The sequence below is a fragment of the Meleagris gallopavo genome, chromosome 1 (genome assembly GCF_000146605.3).
Source record: "Meleagris gallopavo isolate NT-WF06-2002-E0010 breed Aviagen turkey brand Nicholas breeding stock chromosome 1, Turkey_5.1, whole genome shotgun sequence".
Lineage (NCBI taxonomy): Eukaryota > Metazoa > Chordata > Aves > Galliformes > Phasianidae > Meleagris > Meleagris gallopavo.
The window spans coordinates 70,762,993-70,775,237 of record NC_015011.2 but is presented as its reverse complement, the minus strand read 5'-3'; the positions used below and the strand labels follow the sequence as shown (position 1 = coordinate 70,775,237).

At 36.1% G+C, this 12,245-nt stretch overlaps 1 long non-coding RNA gene across 1 annotated transcript; it reads left to right on the top strand.

Annotated features, from left to right (window-relative positions):
* The first annotated feature begins 5,875 nt into the window (after positions 1–5,875).
* LOC109368642 lies at positions 5,876–11,931 on the top strand. The gene is made up of 3 exons (XR_002116882.1): positions 5,876–5,945; positions 9,031–9,125; positions 10,392–11,931. It is a non-coding gene; the product is annotated as an uncharacterized LOC109368642 (long non-coding RNA).
* Positions 11,932–12,245: the final 314 nt, after the last annotated feature.

The window sequence follows — 12,245 nt, the reverse complement described above, 5'->3', positions numbered from 1 at the left end:
ACCACTCGAATGTTGTGCCTAGTGTGCAGACACTCCATCTCCCCCAGATCAGCTACTATCTGGGCAGCCTGTTGAACCACGGCTTCTGAGGTCACCAGAGGGTTTAATATAGAAACTAAGGTCCCATATAGGTGGGAAGGGGCCTGTTGTAAGATTAAATCTCACATACCTGCCGAGAACTTGATCATATCTGAGCTATCAAACAGGTCTTCGTATATTGCTTCTCTCATCCCTAATTCACGAAAGTAATTTTGAAGGTCCTCCACGGAAGACCATAGTCCTATGTTTAAGGGAATATCTGTTTTATTTGGCCAGACCATCCGGCATGCTGCCATTACCTAATCTATTATTGAGTGGTTCTCATTGGTATACTGGACAGCAGCGTATAGTCCCTGCCTGACAGCAGGGTGTAATGGTGGCCAGCTTTGCCACTTCCGGCCCATTAACCATAACACTTTCTGCTCCTGAATCCCATAACCTCAGCAGCCATGCAGGTATACTCCCTCTCAGCCACTGCCGAAATCGCTGCACCAGGTCCATTAATTCAGTAGGAGTGTATGGTCAGGCTGTCACATGCAAATGCGTTTCGGCAGGGGGCCATTGGTCAGGGGGCACCCCTGCTGGTCTATCTTGTACCTTTTTTGTTTTTCTGAGTTATAATAGGATGGAGTTCCAGGGGATCCACCATAACTGGAACCTCTAGGTCTGACTTGGAACTCCTGCTTTCCTCTTGAACCAGGTCCGCTACTTCAGAGGTATGACTATCATCTATTGAAATACTACAGACCTGACCTAGAGACTGTAAAATTGGCTTTTTTCCCCATCAATACATTAAGTTCTTGCTCCAATTTGTCAATCTGAGCTTTTAGTAGCTGATTTTCATTTTCTAAGTTATCTGATCTTGTCTCTGCTTGATTTAAAGCATTCAACAGTGGCTATGCCACTGTGGATGCAGCTAATTGCCTTACTTTCATAGTTAAGATATCTTTGTCCAGTCCCACTATTCTGTTAAGTGTACTGGGGAATATTCCCCAAAGTACGCAGGGGACCCCATTTCTCAATTATAGTTGCCAGTTGATAATAAGGAGATCCCAGAAACCCTGGGATCATTTTATCTAGGGGAATAGTGTTCTCCCCCTTGACCCATTTATAGAAATTCCATAAGAAAGACATGATGTAAAGTAGATTTGGCCTGCCTGGCTCACCAATTGTACAATCAATGAATATACAGATGGCATAATGTACAATCAATGAATATACAGATAGCATAGTATATCCAGGAGCTTGGCTGATGTAATTATTATATTGGAGTAGGAAAAGAAAAACACTCACCCTATCCTGGGTTCATGAAATAGACTCCAGTGGAGTGGGTCTCTAGAAGAGATCCTTCCCCCCTTGCAGTCAGCTGTTAAATGGGTCTAGGAGAGGTGAAGCCAGGCTGCACCCCTTCCGGCAGCACAGGTGAATTGCCTTCACCTGTGCTCCCAGGGCTGACTCATTGCTCACCTCAGGTGATTAATCAGAGGTTCAGGCCGTGATTCAGCAGCCCCATACAAATGTGCATCTCGTGAGACAATGCTCAACACGAGATTTCAAAAGAATAGCAACAGGTAGACTTTCAAGTACAGTTCCTACAAAGTGTAGAGGCCTTGAGTAAAGATTACGATGAACAAAGCTGAAAAAGAATATGCTTATTTTCAGAAGCTGAAACCGAGTAGTTTGCCCAAGAATGTTTCTAGATGTTCAGAATGCTAAACAACAAATTACAACAATCACCTTTATAAATTCTTATACCCTTAAAATAGTACAAGAAGTACTTATGATGACTTTCTCCATAATTATTTCCCTTTATCAATTTTTAGGATCACTTCCAAAATGCAGGAAGTCTTTTTCACAAATTATTTTTCAATTTCTGAGTAGTTTCATTCTACTCACAAGTTAAATTTTAGCATTTGGTTTTTGTCTTTGACTAAATCTTGATTTGTCTTATTTTAACTCTTATTTCACAGATCTTTTCATTCCATTCCTTTAAGTCAATCTCTTTATATTCTTAGATGTTTTTGTTATGGTTTAGTAGCTTGTGGTAGCAGTAGTAATGAGTAGATGGTTGGACTAGATGATCTTATAGGTTGTTTCCAGCCTTGTGATTCTATGATTTGTATGATTTTTCTTTGTATCTAATTAAAGCAAGGTTTTCTCTGGCAAATGCTTGGTGCTAGCAGTAGATATTTGAGAAAGGTGCTAGATTTTGTTAGCTCAACAACAGATATAAGCAGCTGCTCTTTTTGCTTTGGTGATACTACAGAAATATACATCATAAAAGTTTACTTCTTCTGTGTGTGTATGCTCTTTATCTAAAAACTACTGTCTCTTGTTGATACACTGTACAGACAGGGAAGGGTACAATGTCTGTACACTCCTGCACATTGGAAATTTTTTAAAGAGAAACACTGAAATGGGTCATGGATAGAGCTTGGTATTAAAAAAGCACTGTTGATTTAAGCAAAAGCATGTTGATTTATTGCAGGTGAGAATTCAGTCTTTATCATAGTTGCTTTTCAAACATGCTGGCCTCTGAGCTCCTCTGCATTGTTACTGTAATTATTTTTGTCTTCTTTCACCAGTGAACAGTATAAGTTACCTAGTGATTTTCCAAGATTTATTTCCATTTCTATTACATCTTTCCATGACAAGAAACTAAGTTTAGTGACTGAGTTCTTCAGTGAAGTCCTTGACATGCATTTATATATTTTAAGATACATATTTAAAAAATAGACAAAACTTGCAGGTGGCATATATATGAATACTTATAGTTCTGTCTGTCTCTTTTCACAAAAGCAAATAGATACATAGGTATTATAGCTAGCCATGATTAATTCTATCCATAGTATTTTTATTCCTTATTCTTCCTCCCACAATAAATAGACTTTATTGTATAACAAGTTCTTTAATAAATACAAAGGTGAGGAAATTCAAACATTCACATTTTGAAAGTGAAGATGATAGGAATAAGCAGCTGTGCAATATTCACTAGTGTCATGGTTTTATGGTTTTTGTTATCAGAATTCCATATCATAACATCATGTAGTGCACTGGGAGTTAAAGAGTTAATACTCCAGTTCCACGGATCATGGATTGTTCCACGTAAATGGTTCTCAGAAGAGAAGAAGTACTTACTACAGACCCCAGAGGGCTTTGCGTTGTTCTGTTTCCATTTTCCATTCAGAGGGAAAGATAAAACTGTTCGTAGATCACAAGACATCCCTTTTGGTCATCTTGCTCATCTCTGCTCCCAGCCATATTGCCACAGCTTGCTTAGAGTAAACCTTTGGTTTTCAGACACTCTTTCTCATTTTATTTCATTTATTATCTTCAATTACAATTATATTGTATTGTAGTGTTACCTTGCATTCCAGTATCTTACTTAGTAAATTATTTTGTTTCTCCTCAGATTGTTGTTGCTGTTTTGTTTTTAGGCCCAACTCCCTACCCTTTCTCCTTTCCCCTTCTCCCTTTCCCCTTCTCCCTATCCTGGGTGTGAGTCCGTGGGTCCCCCCACTCCACTAGTTATGGAACTAGGCCAAACCAGCCTGTAAACTGTTGACAACTAGTTGACTTAAATCATGAGGTGAAAGGAGCAGAGAACTGCCATGGGAAAGTGAAAAAAACAGGAGACAATGCTGAGTGCTGCAAGAGAGGATGTTGATGGAGTTCTAGAAATGCTCCCACAGTTTTCCTGTGGTACCTCAGAATTGCTCTCAATATCAGAGGCAAATATGAATTAGGAGCAGAACACCAACACGGACTGAAAGCAGTAGTCCTTTTCATTCACTGCTTCTTCAAGTTATTCACAGCTTTCCTTCACAGCTTTGTTTCCAAAAGTAACTTGAGCGTTGTTGTTGGCACACAGACTCAAACAAGCATGTTGTTTGTGTAATCTCCAGTTTTGCTTGTCAGCTGCAGATCACAAGATCACTTTCTTACAAAAAAAAAACACAGATTCAGTTCTCCAAGGAGGTCTCTTGGTAGAGCTGCCACTCGGGCTACGGAAATAAATCTTACAGGTGCAAACAGGGATCAAACCCTTTTAAACCAAAGGGTTTGTTGTAGTGAGAAAGTAGCATATATAAAATCAACTTGAGACATTTGAAAGCAGGACTTGATGTCTTACAGGATCAACTTCCATGGTAGCCAAAGCCAAACTGAGATTAAAAGCCAGTACAGTTACAAAACAGTCTTCTGGATTTTCACTAGTGGATTTTCACTGGCAAGAGAGCTCAACCCTCTTTGGAGAGGCTATGAGAATTGTAGGATAGCCTATTGTTAAAGACAATGTAGCAACGAAGAAATTGTGTGGGAGATGGATTCACAGTTCCGCCACAAACATACCATGGAGCCTGGAAGTTCTGGACGACTTATTTTGCTCACTAGTAAGGAGAAGCAAATTTCCCAGCCTTTTAGCTGAATGGTCCCTGATCTTGAACATGCTTTCCAATAGAGGGATAAGTCTCCACCAGATCTTCAGTGCCATTTTCCTTAGGAAGAAGGAGAAGCTAAGTCAGCCAGTAGGGAAGACCTTTGCCTTTCCAATAAAAGACTACTTTTATTTATTACTTCACCACTTTTATTTATTTATTTTTATTTTATTATTTCATTACTTAATTGCAAATCATGCCCGAGAAATATTTGACAAAAGACTCTTCAAGGTTGTTCTTTGTCAGCCCATTGTGCACATATATCTTTCCAAATTTTGATCTATGTTATTCTGGTTACAGTTTTATTAGTGTGAAATACATTAGGTTCCTTTTAACTTGAATATATTAAATATAAATATTAATTATTTTAGATATAATTTATAACATAACATATATTAACAAACATTATAATTGTATGTTTATATTATTATTATTATCTCTGTAGATGTGCTATTATAATACTTATTTAAAATAAACTATTTTAATTTATTTATTGAATTATACACACATGATTATTTATTATTTATTTTTCTCTGAGGTTAAATGATTTCAGAAATCCAGCTGTGTTAATTATTCCATATCCAAGTAAAAGAGAGAAAGCAGACCACAGACCACTTTGAATCATATATAAGTCAGTATCAAATAACTGTCTACTTAAATCACTTTCACTATCCCAATTTACAGCCATGGATTACCTCCTTTACTGTATCTCATAAATAAATAAATAAATAAAATCTTCCAAAAATTTAACCAGAAGGAAAGTAGGTACTGGCATGTCAACTGTAAAGAAAAGTGAAGGATTAAAAGACAGATAATAAAAAAAAGTCATCTGAAAAAAACATGTGTGTTGACTGGATTTCACAGCTCTTTCAACAGAGTTGAAAATGTGCTGTAGTTTTTCAAACATATGAGGTATAAAACTGTGTGTATATGGCCCGTGTGTGTTTTAATGAGATTTAGAACTGACCTTTCATGTATCACCTGAAAACAGTTCTTCAGGACTGAAATGTTCAAAACTCAGTTTGGAATTAGGTTTTGATTTCACATTATTATAATAATTTCAAAGGAAGTAATAATTAAATAAAAGAACTAAGGTGAAACATAAATAATTAGAACTCTGATGACCTTGTTTTCCAGTGCAGTATCTCTATAGGTAACTTAGCAAACCAGGATTAAAAGTTTGGAAACTGGGAACTATGCAAGAACTGCATTTTTCCTCATCCTGTATAAATGACATCTGCTTTTACAATGTGCCTTGTAGCTGAAATGCTAAGTCATGACCTGAACCAGTAATTGAGCATGTGATGGGAAGGCAGGGCCAACCTACGGGAGTTCAGATGCATGCCATGCACCTGAGTACCCAGAAGGGGTGGACCCAGGATCCACCCCTTCCCAGAGCTCATTTAAATGTTGGCAGTGGAGGAAAGAGTATATTTCTTGAGATCCTTGCCTACTGGAGGCCTTCCAAAGGTAAGTGGTTTTTCTTCTTTTATTTCTGTTTCTATGAGTGCTGCATTTGGGCTTGTTCTCATTTGCTGCATCCTAGTACTGTGCTACTCTGCTATTATTGCTATACTTTCCATTACACTATACACAATATACACAGTATTAGTTGCATCAATAGTGGTATCAGTGCATAACGGTGTTTAATTTTTTCACTTTGCAAACTATTTTTTAAGAAAAAATTACACAAGGTACTTGGAAATTTCAACAATAAGTTGGGAATTATTCTAAAATTATGGCCAAATGCAGGGTGAAAACTTACGTTAATCAGTATGGGTCATGTCTTTCAGATCCAGCTGAAAATAAGTAGTGTATTTCAGTGTATATGTGGGCCTCTAAGGAGTCATCAAATCACTACCTTTTTATAAAAGAAATAATTACTCCTATTCCTTAGAAAACACATACCTAATAACCTAATAATTTCAAACTAGTGTAAAGTTCCTTTAAATTTCCCATTGCTATTAAGTTGTGATATCCTGTATTTTCTGAAATCTATGATGTTCTGGCAGAAAGACAGCTGAAACTGCCTTATGACACAGGCATTTCTACTATATCGACACTAGAAACCTTGATCCCAGAAATGAATAAGCTACTTTCAAACAGTAGCTCTGTACAGTATCATTACTAAATCCTAGAATGGTAAGATGCAATTTAACAGATGCAGATAATAGTTTACTTATGACCATAATGATGGCTATAAAATAATGGCCATCAAAACAATGCAAAATATACAACATACAAGAGAGTTAATTAACACAGTCTCCTGGAATGTGGGAAATGCCTAACTTTAAGATAGAGGTCTCCTATTTTTTTAGCTAAGAATTTTAAACTGATGTTGTAATAATAAAGCTTGTCTTAATTAAAATCTGAACGTCCACCAAGAAAGGTTTTTGTTTGTTTATTTTTACACTCTTGTATACAGATGGAAAAAAAAAACCTATACTGCTCAAATTTCTTTTTAAAAGAAATATCTAAATAAAACATGGTTAAGGCTTTCCTCTCTTATGCAATTACTAATTTCATAGCACCATCAAAGAAAGAAAAACACTTAAGATCTTTCTTTCCTATATCCCTGGATATCTCTTTTCCATTCAATGTATGATATGAGTTAAAATTTATATTTTAGAGAGCCTATTGTTCTCACTATGCTGGGGAATCTGTAAATAAAATCAAGAAAATCAGATGTACCTGCAGTGACAACTGACAAGAATCACCTCCAGTATTATGAGACTGCTGAAAAATCAGTTTTAACAAAGATTTGCTCTCTGTTCTTTTCTTCATACCAGTCTATTTTAATGTATCTGTAATCTAGAATGGTATAGACCATTTCCTTTTTCATTGGAAAAGACATAAAATCTTTTTGCTGTGCACTTGCAAGGTGGGGTGTGTGTGTGTGTGCACGCTGCCTTTTCTCTATTTTCATCTTGATTTGAAGGTGTAAAATAAATTGAATATATTTAAGGTTCAAAGAAGTCAAGACACAGATTAATATCTGGCTGGGTATAAAAACTTGTACAAAGTAGATTACACTTGATGATGCCCAAAAATGAAATAATCACTGTTTGTTTGACTTCATAAAGATTATAGTTTAATTTGAAAATATATGTAACTCTTTTTCTAAGATCTTGAGTCACAATCAGTCAGCTCTTAATGTGAGCTGATGTGAACATGATGGTTAGTTGGATAACTAAACAGTTGATCATAAAATCACAGAATATCTTGAGTTGAAATGGACTGAGAAAGATCACTGAGTCTAACTCCTCGATCCACACAGAACCAACCAATATTCAAACCATGTGTCTGGGACTATTGTCCAAATGCTTATTGAATTCCAGTGGGCTTGGTGCTATGACCTTGAGGAGCTTGTTTCAGTGCCATTCTATGGAGAACCTTTTCCCAAGCAATAGAAATCTGGAAATGCTATGAAGGATGGTAGTAACCTATCTCAGAAAGTCTTTCTGAAGCCAGTTAAACCAGACAAAACTTCTGCTACTCCCCATTGAGACAGCTAGAATGTGTTTATTTACATATCTGTAAAAACTTCTGCAGGGCTTATTCCTTAGACACCAACAGATCACAAGCTGTTCTAATGGCTACTAGTTTCAATCTGCATAAACTTACTGCCATTCTGATTTTGAAGAAAAAAAAAAAAAATGTGGCATTAAAATTCAGGTGTCAGTCATAAGAATTTTTCATTTTGCATTAATGTGTTGAAAAAGAGGGTTTCCACAGCAATTTTTTTCCCATAGGGCTGAGAAATGGGATACAAGAATGAAAGTTGAGGATAAGATTCCATGGCCAGAGAAAAAACAGAGAGCTGGCATGGGGATGACACACTTAATGGGAGGCATTCTTCTCAGTGAAAAGACTTCGGTACGCATTCCAAAAGAACTCAAACTGATATTGCGATTTGGATATACCGCAATCCTTTGAGATGGTACTTATATTGAAACACTGGCTCCCTTCCAGGAATATTGCAGCATGTTAGTAGAAAGGGAAGGCTTTCCTAAGAAGTCATTGTAATTTTGTAATTCAAGATGTAGCCAAAAATAGTCACTAAGTTGCACTGTACAGCTTCTGCCCTTTATGACTCAGTATTTCATACTATATCTAAACAGTGGAATGTGCTGCTATCAAAGCAGACTGCACTTTTTACGCAAGTCTCTGTATTTCACTCACCTTAACATTATGGAGATACTGGCTTGTAAGACATTGCCAGCTGAGCCTCTTGTTGCTGGTACATGCTGATCCCCATTTCCTCTCCACCTAGGAATCAGGGAAAGCCTGGAGGAATATACCTTTCTCGTTATATATTGGCAGCTACCACCACATTAATTCCCACTGTAAGTTCCTGTCAACATCTGAGGTGATCTGAGGGATCACATAAATTCATGCTTCAGTTATTTCCTCTACTTTATAATTATACTTATAATTATACATTAATTAGGCTTCCATTCATTACATAAATCAAATACATGTGTAGTCTGCTGGATCAGAAATAGTAAAGAAGGTTCAGGGAAAGCCTGCAGTCATCTCTCTCCTGTTCATACAGAATTCTGCCAAGCTGAGTATGGTCAGGCACCAGCATCCAGCAAAGAGGAGGTAACCAGCAGCTGAATGCATGTGGAAAATCTCCAGTACTTCAGTGTAAGACATAGTTCTCACAGTCACATTACTGGTGTGAATCTTTCTATTTGTTAAATGCTTTCCATTGAGCTTCTGTTGGCTTATATTCTAACATTTTAAAAAATGCAGGGCACTGTAGTTTTGCTGTAGGAATTACATTTTAAAATGAAGGAAAGTGGAAGAAGCAGTATCCATGTTCTGGTGCAAAGCATGCTTTTTAAAGAGGTGGCAATGTGTTGGAGACAGAAAATAGCATGGGGTTTATATATGCATTAAGAGATCAGTATGTATATTTAGTTAATACAAATGTTTAAACAGTTGTAGGAATATTATAAATTTTATTTATTTATTTATTTATTTATTTATTTATTTCTAAGAGTAACTATTTAAACTTAACAATTAACTTAGACCCCAGTCATATTTGAATTGAATCCAAGTCATTTAAACAGTGTCTGCTTATTCTTTGGACTAAGAAGTAGTTCATTTTCTCTGAACTGAAAAATGTTATAAAATCATTTGATGGGATACCATAGTCCTCACTGAGCCTACATTCTGCATTTTCACAGTTACAAATGGTACTGGGATTTGTTTAACAGAATATTGTGTTCAATAACCTGGTCCAAGAAGTGACACGATGACAGAGTCATTTCTAATTACCTTAAAACTATCTCTAGTAGTGAAATGGCTCAAGAATAACTGGAGAAATAACAGAAAGCCCCTGCCAAACCCCTTTGGTCACTGGAGAATCTAGTTAAAAACAGAGAATAAAAGGTGGTTAAAACCACTTTATAATATATATATATATATATTTTTTTTAATAAGGAGATAAAAACAATTAAGAAAACAACAGACAGGGTAAAGAGTGATTAAAGTAAACTGGCACAAGAACAAAGAGAATAATCTAAATAGTAATACGTCTAGGCTGGAAATTTGATAAGCATTCCTAAATTTTCAAGGACAGATGTTCTTGGAATAGCCTTTCTACAGGAGCAAAGGGGAAGTGAGGAAATGACATAAGTTGTTTTGAAGAAAGAGTCTTATTACTTTATTAACAAGGTTATATGTTTCCCTGAGACTGTAGTGATTAAGGTTCAGTGACCTGAAAAAATCCTTTTCAGATATCTGCTCTATGGTTTTAAAGAAAGGGTTTTCATAATAATAATAGTAGTTCAATAAATAAATAAATAAGTAAATAAAAGCAGCTAAAGCAAGCAAATAATAATTAAAAAAAAAACAGAAATTAAACAGTCTGGAAGTTAGCTATCGAGCTCTGACTTTCTCTTGTAGGATGGATCATTTTTGTCAGCGGCCTTTTGACATAAGTGCTACTGGAAGAACAACTTAGTAAAGAGACCAAATACTTCAACAAATCTGCAGCTATCATTATCACTGGCCCAGTGTGTAAGAAACTATTTGTAGGAAGACTGAACTTCCTGAGCTATATCCTAGTTCTCAGGAAGTTCTCAGGAATTCTCAGGAGGACCACCCTGTCTGACATAGTCTTTCTCTTTCTTTGACTCTAATGTTGCAAATCTAACTATTTCGATTTAATGGTGGCTCTGTGCATCTTGCTTTCTTTCTACACAGCTTTCCAGAACTGTTCTTTTCAGCTCCTCCATGTGCGTAATTTTATCTCTGCTAAAGATCTCCTCTAAGACACTGTTTTATTAACATGTCTGCCAATTTCTCCAGAGGACCATCTATCCTCTTCTTCTGTTGATGTTCAATTAGGATGGAGTGTAGAAAAGTAATGAAATAGTCCATATACACTGCAAAACTATAATGAAACTGCCAAAACACTGAGCCAGTGGCTTGTGGAACTTGCTATCCAGAGAACAGTTCAATCCTGATGTTCAGCCACAGGGTGAAATTCCTCCTGCCTTGGATCACCTATCTCTAACTGAGAGATGTTTTAGGCCAGCAACAATATACCTCTGGACATGTAATGGGCTTTGATATTTCCATTAACTTTCTCAACTGTCACACAGTAGTCCAAGCTCTTCTAGAGATGTAAAAATCCATTCACATAGGGGTAGAGAGGTGGAAAGACTGAGAATAGTGTACTGGAGATATATTTGTTTGCCCTCTGTAGAATACTTTATTAAAGAAGCGTTTGTATGGACTTCAAAACACAGTAAGATCAGGAAATATTGTGCCTCAGTTCTTAAATAAATTGTAATGATGTGCAATTTAATTACAATGAAATTTCTTCAGAAATTGTGAAATGAATTTTTTTGTCCAAAATGTATCTCTTAAAACCCTGAGATATCTTCTAGACAGTTCTCTGTTTTATAGGAAAACTGACTGACTTCTTTCTGTGGATTATCCCTGATTTTCATTCGTGCTTATTTCCCTGTTTCATAAATTCTGTGGTTTTGGACACTATTCCCTCTACCTTAGATGTAAAACTTTCTTCTATTATCCAAATTCACAGGAATTAATTTCATCCCTAGATGAATTCCCTCAAGTTCCTTGGAATTACTGTATGAATAAAGATAAATCTTTATGCAAGTGTCCACAAGACTACTACATTTTGCATGTGTGAAATGAACATATATGTTAGTTTTGATATATTACCTTTTGACGAGTCTTTGACAAACTAAAGAAGTAAATGTTAATTATTCCTGGAATAAATACCGGAGCCTAAAGGTTTATAACTAACTGTATCCAAACAATTCAAAAAAGTTTATTCTTTTATTTCTTTTTATTAAAACACTTTCTGCTTGGTTGTTTGATTGTAGAGATCTTGGTCTGTTGTTTTTTTTTTATTAGTTTTGGTTTTTCGTTTGTGTGTGTGCGTGTGTGTGTTTGTGTGGTTTTTGTCTTCTTCTTTCTCTCTCTTTTTTCTTTTTGCTATGCTTCTTGTTGATGTATTTTTTTTTTTTCTTGTGGCTTTCAGTTACCTTCTACATGCTTTATCACGAATCTGGTTTGGCCTGAAATTGGAATTTTTTTTGTAAGCCTCTGCTGTTGTAATATTTCTTACGTGTAGCTTATTTCACCACCAAAACTTTGCACTGACTAGAGATCATCTGGGGAAATGCTGCCAAGCCACATCATATAATCTAGAATGCAACATGCAAAGCAATTTCCCTATGTCTGGTTTCTTCTTCCTGGAATATCTCTTTATTTTCTGGTATT